Source organism: Aotus nancymaae, unplaced genomic scaffold, assembly GCF_030222135.1.
Source record: "Aotus nancymaae isolate 86718 unplaced genomic scaffold, 86718_ANA_hifiasm-v0.15.2.pri h1tg000102l, whole genome shotgun sequence".
Lineage (NCBI taxonomy): Eukaryota > Metazoa > Chordata > Mammalia > Primates > Aotidae > Aotus > Aotus nancymaae.
Genome location: NW_026988517.1, coordinates 2000957 through 2018957, shown reverse-complemented (window position 1 = coordinate 2018957; position 18001 = coordinate 2000957). Strand labels below are relative to the sequence as shown.

The window sequence follows — 18001 nt, the reverse complement described above, 5'->3', positions numbered from 1 at the left end:
TAATTGTTTGAATAGCTTTCAAGATAGCACTTGATACCTTCTTTGCAGGCATGTATAAAGCAGACAGAAATGATTCCCTTTGTCAGGAGGGCCATGCGGGGGCCGTGGGCAGTGCTCGCTGCGCCGGGCGCCAATTGATGCGAGCAGCCCGGCCGGCCATGCCGCGGCTCGCGGACACCGGCGGCACGGGCGCCCGGCGCGAACCAACAGTATTTTTTATTAAGAGTATAAAATGCTGAAGTTAATTTGGCTCTCTTTAAGTCTGTTCTTGGTGTATAGGAATGCTTGTGATTTTTGCACATTGATTTTGTATCCTGAGACTTTGCTGAAGTTGCTTATCAGTTTCAGGAGATTTTGGGCTGAGACGATGGGGTCTTCTAGATATTCAGTCATGTCGTCTGCAAGTAGAGACAGTTTGACTTCCTCCTTTCCTAATTGAGTACCCTTTATTTCTTTTTCTAGCCTGATTGCTCTGGCTAGAACTTCCAGTACTATATTGAATAGGAGTGGTGTGAGAGGGCATCCTTGTCTAGTGCCAGATTTCAAAGGGAATGCTTCCAGTTTTTGCCCATTCAGTATGATATTTAACAGGACAAAGTTTTAGAAATTACTTAAAAGATGGATGAACCCTATAATTCTAATTAAAAAGTGTCTTTGAATATAATTAATTTGAAATAGTTCAGTGAAGATTACCCAAATTGTGATACTAGATTTTGAACAAATTTTAAACATAAATCTAGAACAATGTTGAAATCTACCTCTAAACTTTAAAAACATTTAAAATCATATATTATGGGGTTCAAAAAGAGGAAGAACACAGATACAACTCTGATCAATTAGGTATCTTGCCAGATCAGTCACCTTAACACATATTTTGATCTATTTGTTGCAAAGTCATGTGTACTTCTGAATTGAGCAGTGTTATATTTCTGTTATTTTCTGTAGTTCATCTAAGCTTTCTTTTTACCTTAGAATCACATCAAATGGATAATCAAGAGAATGTCCTCATCAGAATATTAAAAATAATATATTCTCCAAAAACATGTTACGGTATAGATTTTTGGACAGGACTAAACTCAAAAGGTCATTGAGACCCAGACCATCATTTGAGGGTTTGGAGCCAGCAACAAGAGATGTTAACCATGCTGATAGCAGAGATTATGGGCTAATTGTAAGGGTGATATTTAAAATATATAAATTATCTTGTTAAGGTTGGGTAAGTTGGTTATATAGCTTACCAAAAGGTCACCTAGCTACTAAGAGTCAGGATTCAAACCTAAGCAGTCTGAATCTCTGTGGATCTTTTTTTCTTCCTCCTACTCAGAGCCAATCTGCTGCTGCTGTTCTAGTGGCATTAGGCTCGCCACACAAAATGTTCAATGAGTACTTACCAGCAAAAATACAAAAGGGTGGAAACCAATTGTTTTTAATAATTAGTTTACATTTTTCTTAACGGTTTCATTTTCTCTTTTCTTTGAGATTCTAATTAATCTAGTATTTCCCCTATTATCTGCTTTCCTACAGTTGAGATTCACAGCTGTGCCTGGTAATTATTTCCCTCATTCTGTAAATATCACCAGGCTTGAGACTGAATTCATTCTTTTCTGACTAACTAAGATACATTATTGGGCCATATTTGTGAAGCTATCTCCCCTTTCTTGTCACTAACTGTCATGCTTCTCACTTACCTCACACAGTGGCTTTTCCTCCCAAAATGAAGAGGCTGTTTCAGACATGGCTTTTTTTATGGCCATGTCAAGCTCAGCAACAGCTCTTTTAGCATGTGTCTCCTTAGATTCTATTACCTGATTTGAGGTTGCTTCAGTACTTTCAATATTTGCACTGGCTGTGGTCTGACAACAGTTAAATAGTGACAAAAGCTTTTTCAGTCTGCTAGTGCTTCGTGTTGACTTAGGAGAAGCTTTGTTTTCTTCTGGCTTCTTGACTTCTTTTACTTGATCTTTAAATACTTTGAAGCCTTCTTCTGCCACAGTCTCTCTTAAAACAACTTCATCTTCATCAGAATCGAGTTCTTCATTTATGTAATTTTTCAAATCCACTCGATCAATATCATGAGCCACTAATTGAACAATAAGATCTTTGCTTTGCACATCTTTTAAGAGCTCCACCCTTGTAATATCAGGCTTTCTTATATTCTGAAATGAATTACTGCCAACAGCCTGAAAATAAAGGTATAGCAAATATTAAAAACAAATGTCTAAATCACTTTTCCTGTAGTTTGATTATAATGTAGCTATTTTCTTGTGATTTCTAGTTTTGATTTAAGTAATATCTTCAATTATCAATTATATATTAGCAATATTTTTAAAAGAAATAAAGTCAAATAAAAAAATTTGTTGGCATGCATCACTTTTTTACATTTATATACATTAATCTAATCTAACTTACTCCAAAAGTCAGAGCAAGATCTAACATAATTAAATGACGACTTCTTTGTCATTTATATTGAACGTTTTGTGACAGAAGGAGACAGGGTAACCTATGTTCCAAAAATCCTAGGTAAGGAATTATAGAAAAATCTAAATATACATACTTTCTTTTCTTTCTTTCTTTTTTTTTTTAGATAGAGTCTCTCCCTGTTACCCAGGCTGGAGTGCAGTGATGCAGTCTCGGCTCACTGCAACCTCTGACTCCCACGCTCCAGTGATTCTCCTATCTTGGCCTCCCGAGTAGCTAGGACTACAGGAGTGCCACTATGTCTGGCTAATTTTTGTATTTTTTTGTAGAGACAGGGTTTCATCACATTGGCCAGGCTGGTCTTTCTTTCTCTTCTCTGCTGTGCCCTTTGTTGAAGATAGATAATATTGGTAGCCAGACTGGGGCAAATAACATGCCTTAACTGAGTTGCCCGTGTCTGCTGCTTTATTGTTTTGTTTTTAGGATGGCTTTTCCTTCCTTGAACAGGACAGTGGTATTTGTTTTAGTTTAAATATTCCTTTCTTGCACTCTGTGGTTATAAATGACTCAAGTAAAGAAAGCTTGTAACTAAGAGTAAGATTTGTGGCAGATAATTCTATAGATAATTAACTGAGTTTAGTTAATGTTATTTTAGTCTGTTCATTTAATTTTTTTCCCAGGCAATAATTTATATATGAATGAAGACTACCAAGTATATGCTAATATAACGATGAGAACCCAGATTAAAAATAAAATTTCAGAGTTGGAAGAGACCATCATTTCTTCCAAAAAAGCAAGAGTAAAGAAGATTAAAGAAGTTTTAGACCATGATAAGCTAAGAATTTTGGTGTGTGTTAGGTCACTCTTGCACTGCTATAATTACCTGAGACTGAGTAATTTATTAGAAAACACATTTAATTGTCTCTCAGTTCTGCAGGTTTTACAGAAAACATAGTGGCATCAGCTTCTAAGAAAGCCTCAGGAAGCTTCCAATCATGGCAGAAGGCAAAGGGGGAGCAGGCAGGTCACATGGAGATAGCAGGGGCAAGAGAGAGTTGGGGGCAGTTGCCACACAATTTTAAATGACCAAGTAGCATGAGAACTCACTCATTATCATGAAGATAGCATTAAACCATGAGAGATCCGTCCCTCTGACCCAAACATCTCCCACCAGGAAGGAAATCACAGAAGAACCATGTCTCACTATCCACTCATTTTCCTGCCATTACTTTTGCACTTACCTCTAAGGGTTTTACATCCAATCTTCGAGTCTTATCTAATGAGGCATGTCTTTCTCTCTTTCTATTTTCTAAATTAGGTGATTCTGAGGAGTAATTTCTCCCACTTACTGATGCTCTTCTCAGTTCTGCTATGCTTAGTCCAGTTCTTTTCAAACACTCCTGCTTAAGTTTCTTAGGAGGTTGAGTTTTTATAGAAGTAACTGCTAAGTGTTATAATTTTTGGATCTATTTTGACTGTTTTTTTCCCAACATATGGAACTATTTTAATAGGATATTCCTCTTCAGATGAGATCTAACTGTTCTTCCCCCAATTCAGGAATCATATTAATAGCATGTTCTTGTGCCTTTTGAACAATTCTGTTATTGTCTAGCTCGCCAGAGAGATCAGCATTTGAAATTGTTGAGCCAATTGTGTCTAATGGAAAACTTGAAACTTCATCAATAATTAAACTAGCCACTTTTTTAGGAAAGACTGTGTTTGTATCTTCTACATCATAATAAAATTCTTTGTTGGTTCCTGATTGTTGTAGTATGTTATTATAAACAGAATTAACAACCTGATAAACACTTTCTATATTTTCTGGATTTAAACAGTGTTTTTCAGGATCAGAAGCTATTAGATTAATGCTACTTCTGGAAATTTCAGCTGTTACAGATTTTGTCAGTTGAGATGCAATTTTATGTAACTCAGGCTTTGATAAGTTTTTTTTCATCTTTGCTTGAGGAACTTGGCAACCTTACTAGTTTAGCCAAGAACAAGGCCAACACCTCTTCTAAAAGTTTGGCATCTAATATCAAACCTTTTCTGGATGAAGACTTTTCCTGAGAGTTAAGTTCATCAATAATTTTGGTCACTTTTTCCATAATTTTGACAGCTTCCAGAACTAATTCTGAATTTGATACTTCTTCCTCTACTTGAGGTTGAAATTCAGAATTGGAAATACCATTCACCAATAAAAATCTTTATTGTATCTGAGAGGAGACTACCTTTACCCAATAAATCTTTAAATATGAAGTAAAAGAACCAAAGTGCTTTAAAACACTGGTAAAAACAGAATTAACTATGTTTTCAATAGTTGTATTATCAGCTACAGGTACAGTAGGTGATTCCTTGGTGGGTGTTACAAGTGTAATCTTACTTTTGAAGATAAATTCTTGGACTGAATTTAATACTTTTGAAGTTATTTTTAGCGTTTCAGTTTCTAAGGATTTGGTTCTTTATGCACGTTTGGAAATACAGATAAAAGCTTTGATAAAAATTTCACAACAATTTCTTCTATTATAAGACAGCTTATGAGCATGTGATGGTTTAGGTAAGGGCACATCAGTAGTTTGGAAAACATCTTTAAGGATATTTTCAACCATGTCTTCCACTTCCACACACTGATGTGGAGTTAGCCCTCCACAAAAATAGCTCTGTAACTGATTGCCAGCCACTTCTCATAGAACCAAGTCAACTATGGTTTCTGAAAGGATTTTGCATCCACTGGTCACACAATTTTGTATGATCTCTTGTGATCCAAACTGTGGCAAGAGATTGTTATAAACAGACTGAACCACTAACTGAGTAATTTCATGATCATCAGATTGTAAGGATTCTACATACTGTATAATCATATGTTTATTTTGGGAGATCTATGTTGCAACTGCACTTACGAACTTAATTTGAAAGAAATCCAGTTCTGTGAACAAATTGTCCTCAAGTTTTCTTGTTTTTGTGCTGGATATTGTTGAGAAAATTTTAGATAAAAGAGCAGAAATCACATTCTCTAAAAATTTATGAGGTAATATAATTGTATATGGTGATGAAGTTTGACATTCTTTGCTGGCTGTTTGGGTCAACTTTTGGACTTTTTAACAACATCCTTAGTTAGATTCCAGAGGCAAACATGCTGAAACTGAAACCTCATCACAAAATATCAAGTTAAGCTGATCTTGAAAAATTTCATTTATCACTGCACTAGTCTTCTTGCTAAATTTTCTCCATGACTGTTTATATTCTTAAAAATGGAGTCTTGAGAGCCATATTCATTTAAAATATTACAAACAGAAGAGTGAACAACTTTATTGACCAATGTTTTGTCAGTTGATGGTATCTTAACTGAAGAAGGTGTTTTAGTCATTTTATCGACAGGTGGCATTTTATCTGCAGATTTTATCTTAACGCTGGATGGTGCTTCATCTGTTGTTGGCTCTTTTCCCACAGGTGGGAAAAACTGATTCCCCGTGTCTGTTCTGGAAACCTTAATTTGAGCATCTGAAAACTCCTTTAACAGTGAAACGATCTGAGTTTCATAGCAGTGTCATAGAGTTTAGCTTGATTTTTCTCATCATGGACATTTTGACCTCTATCTTGTATTTGTGTTTCTGGTATGGAAGAAAAGATCAATTTTTTAACAATCTTGGTAATAATATCTTCTAAAAATTTAGCGGGAAAAATTCCAGGTTTATTTTTTGGTTGATACTGTGAATCTGTGGAGCTGCTTGCTTTCCCAAATAGCTTTTGTGAGATACTGCCTTCAGGGAAGGAGTTATTTTCTTTCATGATCTCTTCAAAATGACCAAAGTTAGATTTCCCTGGGCTGTGGTCTTGTTCTTTGGTTCTAGAACATGATGGCATTTCTGAATCGGGTCTTTTCATGGGCTCTGAGATTTTAAATGTGTCTTCTACAGAGGGTCTGACAGAGGTGGGTAAATTTGATAAAACCCTGTACTTTTCTTTCATATCTTCATCTGAACAAAACAAAGTCAGTTATATTCACTTGTGAAGGATTAATCCCCAAACTACATTCCTTTAACTGAGGTGAATGTTTTCATATTAGTTGCTAATTCAAGCTGATTAACAATGTAGGCATTTTCAGCTCCATGGAATAAACTTTCCTTTGAAGGATTTTGTTTCAAAGGCTCATTGAAATGAATACACTGGTGTATTAGTGTGCCAATGATCTCACTTGCTACAGTGTTCTCTTTCAATATGCTAATTGAAGATGGTTCTATTTGGCTTATTTCGTTGTCTAGCTTGTTCTTAATTACAGCAAGCATGTCACTGATGATATTAACAGCATATGTCAGTAATTCTGAATGGAATGAATGAACGCGTAGAAGGATATCCTGTATGTTTTCCTTAAAAATAATAGTATTTGACTTCGATTCATCAGGGAACACTTCAAGTGGTTGTAATTTTGGCAACATTTTTTTGTTTAATAGTTTCTGTTGGGTAGAAAAAAGATTTTCTATAGGCATTGTCACAATTTCAGAAAACTCATATTTGGAGATAGGTTTAAACTGCAAGTCTACAAATGACTCTAACATGTTTAAAACCCTTTCTACAATCTCTTGAACAGTGTAGTTGCTAGAGCCCATAGAAATTTGGTCTTTTATCTTTGTGTTATAGATTTTGGTAAACTGCTGAGGCTATGCTTGTTTTGAAAACTATATTTACTTTTAGCAGTAATGTATTCCTTACTGTTTCCTAGAGTCTTTTTACTATCTGGAGTGGAAATTTGGGACAGAAAGCATAGCTGTAATTTTTCAAATAGCATTTGAACAATTTCTCTTCCAAACATATTAATTTGTGCTTTGCTATCCTCAGCTCTAGTAGAAGCTCCTTGAAGATAAAGCCTGCTTTCACAATTCTCAAGAGGTGGCAAATTTAAAAGTGAAAGAGAATATACAAATTCTTTTGCTTTTATTGAAATTTCAGTCAAAATATTTTCAGCTATCATCAGTAGCTTACATTTTTCATTTACCTTGTCATTTGATTCTGACACTTGTCAATTTTTTAAGTATACCTTCTCTAGGAAAAATGTGTTCTACCTGTGAAGAAACATTCTCCAAGTAAAAACATTCATTCTTGTTTAGCAATACTTTTAGAAATCCCAACGTTGTCAGTTAAGAAATGATTTTTTTTTTCTTTTTTTTTTTTTTAAAGAAAGAAAAAGAATAAAGAAGAGGAGGAAAAAGGAAGAGAAAGAGAGAGAATGGGAGTATTGCTTTCTTGCCCAGGCTAGAATGCAGTTTAGTAATGGGTATTGAAAACCTCTTTTATACCAATAATTATACTTGATGTAAACAGGAAGGAATAAGGGAAGAAAATAACAAACGAGCAGCCAACCAATATTTCATTTAAACCTATGAAATGCTATGCGATTACTGAGGAGTGATTTACTTCCAATTATGTAGTCACTTATGGAATAGGTGTGAGGTGGTAATGTATGTTTTATGTATTTGAAGTGGAGAGTTCTATAAATGTTTATTAAGTTTACTTGTTCCAGGTCTGAGTTCAAGTCCTGGATGTCCTTGTTAATTTTCTGTATCGTTGATCTATAAAATCGTGAGCTCTTCTTGTTACATTGATCCTTTTGCCATTATGTAATGTCCTTCTTTGCCTCTTTTGCTCTGTTACTTTAAAGTCTACTTTATCAGAGGCGAGAATTGCATCTCCTGCTTTTTATTTGTTTATTTTTACTCTCTGGTTGATAAATCTTCCTCCTTCTCTTTGTTTTGAGTCTTTGTGTATCGTTGCATGTGAGATGCATCTGGATGCAGCATAGCCATGGATTTTTGCTTTTTATCCAATTAGAATATATATAACTTTAATACTAGCATTTGATACTAGCTGGCTGTTTTGCCTGTTAGTGTAAATTTTTCGTTGTGTTAATGTTCTTTTCTTTTTGATATATTTTTGGAAAGGCTGATATTGGTTGTTCCTTTATATGTATAGTGCTTCTTTCAGAAGCTCTCGTAAAGCAGGCCTGGTGGTGGTGAACTCTCTAAGTACTTGTTTGTTCGCAAAGGATTTAATTTTTCCTTCGATTATAAAGCTTAGTTTGGCTGGATAGGAAATTCTGGGTTGAAAGTTCTTTTCTTTAAGGATGTTAAATATTGGTCCCCACTCTTTTCTGGCTTGTAGGGTTTCTGCTGAGAGATCTGCTGTAAGTCTGATAGGTTTCCCTTTATGGGGAACCTGACCTTTCTCTCTGGCTGCCCTTAGTATTTTCTCCTTCATTTCAACCCTAATAAATCTGTCAATTATGTGCCTTGGGGTTGGTCTTCTTGAAGAATATCTTTGTGGTGTTCTCTGTATTACCTGGAGTTGAATATTACCCTGCCTTGCCAGGTTGGGAAAATTTTCCTGAATGATATCCTGAAGAGTATTTTCCAACTTGGATTCATTCTCTTCATCACATTCAGGTACACCTATTAAACGTAAATTAGGTCTTTTCACATAGTCCCATATTTCCTGGAGACTTTGCTCATTCCTTTTCATCCTTTTTTCTCCAATCTTGTCTTCTCGTTTCATTTCACTATGCTGGTTCTCGACTTCTGATGTCCTTTCTTCTACTTGATCAATTCAACTGTTTAAACTTGTGCATGCTTCGTGAAGTTCTCGTGTTGTGTTTTTCAGCTCCATCAATTCACTTATATTCCTCTCTAAGTTGTCCATTTCGTTAACATTTCGTCAAACCTTTTTTCAAGGTTCTTAGTTTCTTTGCAATGGGTTAGAACAAGTTCTTTTAATTCACAGAAGTTTTTTATCACCCATGTTTTGAAGCCTGCTTCTGTTATTGGAACACACTCGTAATCTATTAAGCATTGTTCCATTACTGATGAGGAATTGCGATCCCTTGTAGAGGGAGAGGCATTCTGATTTTGAGTATTCTCTGCCTTTTTACGCTGATTTCTTCCCTTCATTATATATTTATCCATCTGTTGTCTTTGAAATTACCGACTTTCTAACTAGGTCTCTGAGCAGACGTCCAACTTGTTGATTCCCAGCACCGAAATCTGAGCAGTCCACTGCGCCAGCCAAAACAGCGGTGTTAAGATTGATGGTGCTTTTCCGCCCAGGAATCTCCGGACTCTGCACCAAAAACTGGCGCGCTAAGACAGCAGCAAAACCGCCGCGCCGGCCACAAGAGTCACCCTGGCGACACGTGGGGCTCCTCTGCTGGGAATCTCCTGGTCCGTGAGCAACAAATATTCGTCTGAAAGTGTGGCGTCCTCTTGTTCTCTGTGCTTTCACTGGGAGCTAGGAGCCCAAGCTGCTAGTGATCTGCCATCTTGGATCTCTCTCTCGATTTTCTTTTTCTTTATCTAATTCATGTTTAATTTCTTGTAAATTTTTTCTAGCCACTTGTTGTGCATAAGTATTTAATTTAGACAAAGACAGTTGGCACAAGTTGGTCTCTCCTGACTTAGTATGATCTACTGAGCAATAGGAAAATTGCTCATCAAAATATGGATCTTTGGCTGATAATGCTTTGCTCAGTGTACTCTGATCTTGTTGAATAGGTAAGGCCATTTGCGCTGTAAAGTTGACTTGGGAACAAAATACAGATTTTACTTTGGAAATAGCAAACGTTTCCAAATTTGTTAATATTGCCTGTACAATATCTTCAGCTACATTTACCTTTGCCTCTTTGTCAGCAACACTGAATCTAGACTGAAAAGTGCATGGATTTTTATCCAAGACAGAGGACTTTCCTTCATAGCTGTGTTCATGAAAAGAAACATTAGCTTAAAAATTGATAGTTTCATACCTATTTTTCCATACATTTCTTTCTGTCATGGCAGCTGAATAAAGTTTGTGAAATACAGTGTTAACAATACTTTCTGTTACTATAGTTATATCTGCTTCAGAAATTAAAGGATCTATCATTTTATCCATACATTGTACAGATGTTTGGGCAATTGGCTCATCAACATTGTAAGGCATGCCATTAAAATCAGAGTGGGAGAGACAAAGCACATTTAATTGATTGATTAAAGTACTTGGAAAAATTTCATTCAAAATATTTCTTATGATGGGAGCAATTGGAGATATATTTGGTTCTTTGAGTTTTACTTCAGTTTTGTTTAAGGTTTTTTCTAGAGCCCATTGTTTAAGAGAATGTGTTTTCATTTCTTCTCTTTGTAGTGACCTATCATCAATAGTTTCCTTTTCTGTATATGCATCATCTTCTAGAAATGAATCTGATACAGCTCCTCCAGGAAGACTTCCATATATTGGCCTGTATCAATAAGTTTCAATGCTTCCCTCTTCAGATTCAGTTTCATTTAACATATCTGAAGATACTGCATCTAAAATTAGTTTGACTACATCTGTAAGAATCTTAGTCTCAGGTGGTGGGGTTTTTACACTTGTCTTCAAGTCTGATGAGGTCACATTTAATTCTGTTTGAATAGCCTTCAAGATAGCACTTGATACCTTCTTTGTAGGCATGTATAAAGCAGACAGAAATGATTCTTCATGTGTGTCTCTGGAAATATTGGTGCTTTCACAATCCCAGCCCATCTTATTGCTTTTCTTTTTTTCATCATTAATAGCATCGAGAATTTCTAAATATCCATTGGCAAACCCTTTCAGTTTAGCAAAAACCATATTAACAATGTCTGAAGCTACAGTTCTCAGTTTATTTGGATGCATTTCTTTTGTGTTCTCTGCTTTGGAAGACACAGGTGCAACAGGTTTTGCTTTGCTTTGAGTCCCCTCTTTATTGCCCTCCTGAACTATTCTGGAGACTGTGCTGGAGATTATTTTGGTGGATTTGGCCATTTTCTCAATAATTGAAGTAAATGATGGGATGTCAATGTCAAGAGACTCTGAAATGGCTTTTAATCCACAACTTGCAAAACTGGTATCCATGTCAACCCCAGATAATTTTGTAAGGATATAATCAAAAATTGCTTTGGAAATTAACTGAATATTAGACTGCAATGCAGCAGCCATTTTCTGATTCTTATTGGTACTGTCTCTTGGCTTCCTAGGAGCTTGCTTAACATTTCATTTAGTGTTTCCCCAATTCTGTCTAACACTTCCAATTTTGCATTATTTTGAATATCTTTTTCATCATTCGCACTGTGGAGAGCACAAGGAGTTGCCATGTATTTGTGAAAAGATTTTTTATCCTGCCTATTTGGCAAAATGCTTTTTTCATCAACACTGTCATTTACAGACTTTGGCATACATGAAGAAAGTGAAATGTTTCTTTGATCTGCATTTTTGCTGGATAACATATCATAAATACGTGTTAATAATGGACTTGCCAAAATGTCATCATCAATACTTGTGACAAGAGATTCTAATTCTTTATTAGTATTAGCTGTAAGGGATTTGGTATGGTCAATCTCCATAAGATTTAGGTTTTTCTTATGGAGTTCCAGTTGATTCTGTATAGCACATACAACAATGTTCTCTATTTTAGCTGTGTACTTACTAAGTTGAGGTTGTAGTGAAGATTTGAAGCCCATATGCAATTTTGGACAAATAAAAGACTTCCGTCTTTTATGAATGATCTTATCATTAATGTCATCTACAGGTTTAAGTTCACTTTTTCCAGATTTTAACCAGGAAGACTTTTTAGAATCCATATCGAATGAAGATAAATATTGCATTTTCTTTTCACTGACAAACCATGTTTTTAATTAACATTTATTTGGTGCTTCTTTGACTCTGTATGCAGTGTCAGAACTATCTAAGGAAGTCTGATGAACTGTTGATGAAATGTAACTTTTAGTGGTATTGGAAATGTAGTTTGGTGCCTTATGAAGTATGTTTAACACAGAATCTCTTATTTCTTGAGCCACTGTATTGATTTCTGAAACAGAAAACAGCTGGTCTATCCATTCTTGATGTGACCGTCCTTGAGGCTTTTGTTAAACAAGAACTGAAGCTTCATTGCCAGTTTTGCTGTCTAAGTGACCAGGAGAAACAGAAGATATGTCCTTGAGCATTTCTTTTAAAACACTTGTGACTGTGTTTTCTGAAGCCTTGTGTATTTGATGCTTTTGGTCTTGGCTGAAGGTTGAAATAACTTTATTCAAACAAAGTTTTTTCTTTAAAGTATCTTTATGATTAAGAGATGGTGGCTCAGTCTTTAATTCCCAATCAGGAAATGTAACTTGGCTTCTAGAAACAGGCTTTGTAGGTGGTTTGATATTTCTTTTGTATTTAAAACCAGTGTTTCCCTTTGTAAATGAATCATTAGGAATCTGTTCTTGTGATTTTACTTTTTCATCTTTGAAAGTTGAATCAAGCACATTTTTTACAATATTGTCTATCTCCTCATCTTCAGAATAAAGAACCATGCCTGGAACATTTATAGGTAGAAATGGACTTCTAGATCTAGGACTATTAGATAATCTAGTGCCAGTGAGTCTGTACTTTTCTTTGGTGTCAGAAGAACTACTCATTCTAGGTTGTCTACTTTTTTGAAAATTTTCCTTTGCTGGTTCTTGATGGAGCTGAACAAGGATATCATCAAGTAGCTGAAGGACTACTACTGTTTCTTCAGATGCAATAATTCTCTCATTATTTAGTTCAGTTTGTATATAACCTAGTATAGCACTAATTGCTTCCCCTGTATAACCAACCAAAGAGGATTGGGGAAAAATATTTGATAGTAAATTTTGTATTTCTTCACTGACAATTAAACTAGCTTTGTCAGATTCAAAACTAGATTTATTTTTGCCAGCTCTCTGAAGGAACATGCATACTGGGTCTGTCTTATGTTGCTGGCAGGAAAGCTTAGTTGAATCTTTAAGATGAAGAAATTCATTTTGCTTAGAAGTAAGAGGCCTCAACTTTTCTCAAATGGTGTGCACCATGTCCTCTGCAATATCATACATTGGGTCTAAAGTATGAGGCATTGAATCCGTCAAAGGTTTTTTATTTGATGATGGGGGATGTTCATCACTGGCTATTAAGCTTGGTTCAATGTTGACTGGTACATCTTCTTGTGAAAATATCTCAACACATTTTTTCTCCACAGCAGACTCTTCTCAAGCATATTTTCCACAATCTCAGAAGCAACTGAGCAAACATCAACATTGGAGGGCAAGTCTTCTTTTTCACATTCACATTGTTCAACAAAAACTTCAGCAGTAACAGAAGAGAGAGAGTGAATGGCCTGGGTTAAATCAGACATTATTTTGTGAAAAATGCTTTCTAAAATCACTTCAGTTTTTCTCTTTCAAGTGACATTTAAAGTTAAGAAAAACGTTTTTTAAATTCTTCATTTCACCTATGGCTTTTGCTTTTTTATCACAAGTCGATAAACTCTCCCTAGGCTCTCTGTTTCAGTAGTAGCATCCTTACACTTTGTTGTGCTTGTTTCAAATGATGCTAAAAGATGACTGTTTGATTTACAACTTCTGAGCTTAGGATATTAACATAGCACTTTGGTTTTATTATATTTAAGTATAGAGGTTATAGATTGTCCTTTTGAATGATACGTTTTCCCCACAACAATTCTTTCCTTATGTGCAGGAGAAGGTTGTATCGGTGTGGTCGGTCTCCTTACTGACAGGTCAACTGCAAATGCACAGGGTTCTGCCTGAAATGTTTTAGTTGTTGAAGATATATAGGTTAAATATGTAAAGTCTTCACTGCATGTGCTACAGAAACTTGAACTATCTGAAGAGAGGATGGAGTTATCAGACGCTAGGTATGTATTATTTGTCAATCTTTCTTCATACTTTGTGATTGATGGGTACAATATACTAGTCACTGTAGGCACAACCCAGGTCATTATATTCCGCATTATAATATTCATTTCTTCAGAAGTTACTTTTTTTTTGCAAGCAATTTTGCGGTGAGTTCTGTTGCATATTTGTGTTAACAGGAGAAGAAAATACACCCGGGTCTGTAGCCTGAGCCTGAGGTCCTGATTTGTAGAGATAGCTTGATCTCTTGGTTGGTTTTCCCTTACAATTAGCATTTGTCCCCTCTTCTTTTGAAGGATCCAAAAATACCGGTGAAAGTCTGCATAAATTTCTTGTGGGTGACACCTGGGCTGAAATAATTGAACCTTGGCCTGAAATGTTACTCCTCTATCATCGACAATACTTGAGTGTTTAGATATCCCGTCTCTCTTTTGATTTATACCATTATCCTGTTCCTTTGCCTGAACAGCAGAAGTTGAGGTTTTTTCCATAAAATTCTCTGGACTATTTTGATTCTGATGAGCAGCAGCTGCTGTATTTCCAGATATTTCTTCATATGTATTCTGGTCTCCAGCAGGATAAACTAATATGATACCTTCAGAAGTCTTCCTTTTATTCTTTAGAGAAGATTCACCATGTGTTCCATCTTGACCTTTGTACTTCAATGTATTTCCCCCGTATCTTTTCCTTTAAAGCCATTATCTTGCATTTGTGGTAAATGATGGGCCATTTTTTTCTCTAGAAGGTGTTGTTTCTACCTGTCACTCTCAGAGCTCTGTTTCTGTGCCATTGTTCTTGTCTGGCAGGAGACCCTCGGGCCCCCCTCTCACCCCACCCAGGTCCCAGCCACGTAGAGAGTACTCTCGGCTTCTCCACTTAAAAGGCCCCTCTTCCTTTTCTGCCCAGCAACAGGCCTGACCCATCAGCTCTCCAGCAGCTTCCCGCCCAACTAACCCCTGCCCAGCAAACTTCCCGCGTGACATCCCACCTACCCAATCGCCACCCGACACGCCAGCTTTCCCACTCCCCCAGTCACTCTACCTCTATAAAAGCCGCAGAACAAAGAAAGCCGGTGCGAGACTGCTGACTCTTCCCCCGGCACGAGTCCAGTCCGCCCGGAGATTCTCCAATAAAGCCTGAACTCCTCTTTCATCTGGTCGAACTTGGTCGCCCCTTGGGGTCCAAGTTATGAGGGTCCGGGCGGGTCAGACAGTTCTTCTATCCTCTCTTCCCTTTTAACATCTTCTACCATCTTTGTCAGAAGTACCATCTCTTTTGTCTTCCATTCCTCTTCAGTTTTTCTACGAAGAGTAAGTTTTCTTTTTGTGTATTCCCGTTGTTGTCTTTCTTCTCTATTCATCATGTATAGGCGTTGTTCTGCTGTGCGTTCAAATTGTTCTAGTTTTCTACCTATCATACCCAAATGACTGTGCCTTATTAACCATTCCTGGTCCTTGATAGATTCAGTGCCCTCCTTTAACAACCAGTTCTGGACTTGGGCAACATCAGAATATTGAGGGATTTGATTGTTTTCCGGTATGTTATGTAGTTGTTTTGCAAGTATTTTCTATTTAAGAAATGTGTATATTACCTATATATAATGTTTTTTACAATTACCAGAAATAAAATCATATAAATTCCTATATTTTATAAATGCTTAATTCTGTTTAATTGCATTTACATCTATTTTGAATCCATTAAAGACACAGACAAGTAAAACAAAATTTGGATCGCTCCATTGTAGAGACCCCAAATGTCTCCACCATAAAGGAGTTTGGGCCCAGACACAGTTCTCCCCTCCTGGACGCAGTTGAGCTAAGGGAAAGAAGGAAGTGCAAGAAGTTTGATTTTGCAGAAGTTTATGTCTGGTTCACTGATCTAACAGTTTGGCTGGGTAAAGGCTGTGTGGTTTCACCACGCATTGTATTTCTTGAAGTTTCTGTTCTGGGCTAGTTTTTATGACTCTTACCAGGTACTCACTGAAGCTTGTAACTATTCATATGACATTTGAAATTGTTACCTTTAAGATTTATACCTTGGTTTGACCGTTGTAAAATGTGATCTTGTTTCTGTGTTTTTGATTATCGGATAAGTAGAAAAGGTCACCTGTTTGTTTTATGACTTCTTGATCAACCTTTATGACAGTTGATTGTATGCTTCTCCTTTTTCTAGTTTTGTCTTAAACCTCAGGCTTGCGATGTTGTAACTTTCCCTTCTCCTTTGTTGTAGTAACCTCACTAAGATACTTGACGTCAGCCACTGCAGGCTAAAGGGTATATAATGAGACCCTGTGCACAAAATTAATTGCTGACTTGGGCAGTCCTCGTCAGTCCTCCAGACCCCATTCTATTCTATCTCTCTTTTCCACGCAGTCTCTCTTCCAGGTATTGGGACCGTCTTGCTGGTCAAGAGACCCCTGGTAGACATGCCGATTTCACGGACCACAACATCTGGCGACCACGATGTGTGGCCTGGACACGGGATATCAAAGTGATGCTCAATTCAATTATGTGGTGCCGGTGTTCAATAAGCGAGTTTTTGGTTAATTTTTAATCTTGTATATGTAAGTTTTGGTTTTTAATTCAAGTCTTCAATCTGGAGTAAAAACATGGGGAATATTGAGTCAAAGGAGCATAACATATTTATTCAGTTGTTACAGTCTATGATTAAGTCTCATGGTCATAATGTTAAACAGAAAACTGGAGGAATTTGTGCACATTATTCGTGAAATTTGTCCCTGGGTACCTGAGGGTGGATTTCTAGATGAAGCCGCTTGGCTTGTCATTGATGAAAAGATTGATCAGTTTTGTTTCTATACTAAGTCTTTACCTCAGTCTGAAATTTTACTTTCTGTTTGGAGTAAACTCCAGGGTTGCGTTTGTCCTTCTCAGACTTCTCTCCCTTCTGTGCAACCTTATACTTCTACCACATCCATTTCACATCCTGCTCCTGCCTTATCTCCTACTGTGTTACATTCGTATGCCGGGAGCCTCATCCAGCGCAGCAAGATGACGCTTCTGACCAACGCTCTCTCAGCTCCCACAGTCAGTGCCAACATACAGATGATTTGTCTCCCTTAACAGAAGTCATTGTTCAACAGCCTGTAACCAAGACTGCCACTCAGTGGGTCCCTGGTCCGTTTACATTTACTTCACCTCCTGATCTTGCTCGTCAGTTTCAGGATTTACTTTCACTGTGCTCCCGCGCTATCTCTAATCATCAGTGCTTTCCTGTAGTACAAGGAAATGAAATGGGTGCGGGAAGCTATTCTACTGGGAGTGTGCCTATAACTTAACAAGCCACAGATGCTGTTTCAATGACTCCCCTAACTCATGCTTTATTGTTTAATAAGAAAGAATTTGCTAATGTAAATAGTATATTCCCTTCACTTTTCCCTATTATAGAAGTTCAAAATGCTCAGGGACAAATAGTCTGTAAATATCTGCCTATCCCACCTGAAACTTTGAAAGAATTAAGAGAGACTGTTGCTCAATATGGCCCTACTGCCCCTTATACTATTTCTTTATTAGAAGATTTGGCTAAAAAAGCCTTACCCCCGCATGATTGGGGCCACCTTACAAAAGCTTGTCTCTCAGGTGGAGATTATCTCCTTTGGAGAGCTAATTATGATAATCGTGCTTTAATCAGGCACAAAGAAATCATACTCATCAAATGCCAGTTTCTTTTAATATGCTTACTGGCAAGGGTCAGTTTGAAGATCTTCATTTACAAGCACAACTCCTTGAAATAGCCTATGGGCAGATTAACACGTTAGCCTTGCAGACTTGGAGGCAGCTCCCGGCAACCAGGGTTAAAACGGAGTAGTTGGCAAAAATTAAGCAGGAACCTGATGAGCCATATCAAGATTTTGTGTCCCACCTTATACAGGCAGTAGG

The 18001-nt window shown here is 36.9% G+C and overlaps 1 protein-coding gene and 2 pseudogenes across 1 annotated transcript in view; 1 reads left to right on the top strand and 2 right to left on the bottom strand.

The window, feature by feature from the left end:
• Positions 1-18001, top strand: part of LOC135272041 (electrogenic sodium bicarbonate cotransporter 4-like) — a 57033-nt gene that overhangs the window by 23184 nt on the left and 15848 nt on the right. The gene's annotated exons all lie outside the window — the stretch shown is intronic.
• Positions 83-5797, bottom strand: LOC135272016 (fibrous sheath-interacting protein 2-like; annotated as a pseudogene).
• LOC135272014 (fibrous sheath-interacting protein 2-like) lies at positions 5929-16450 on the bottom strand (annotated as a pseudogene).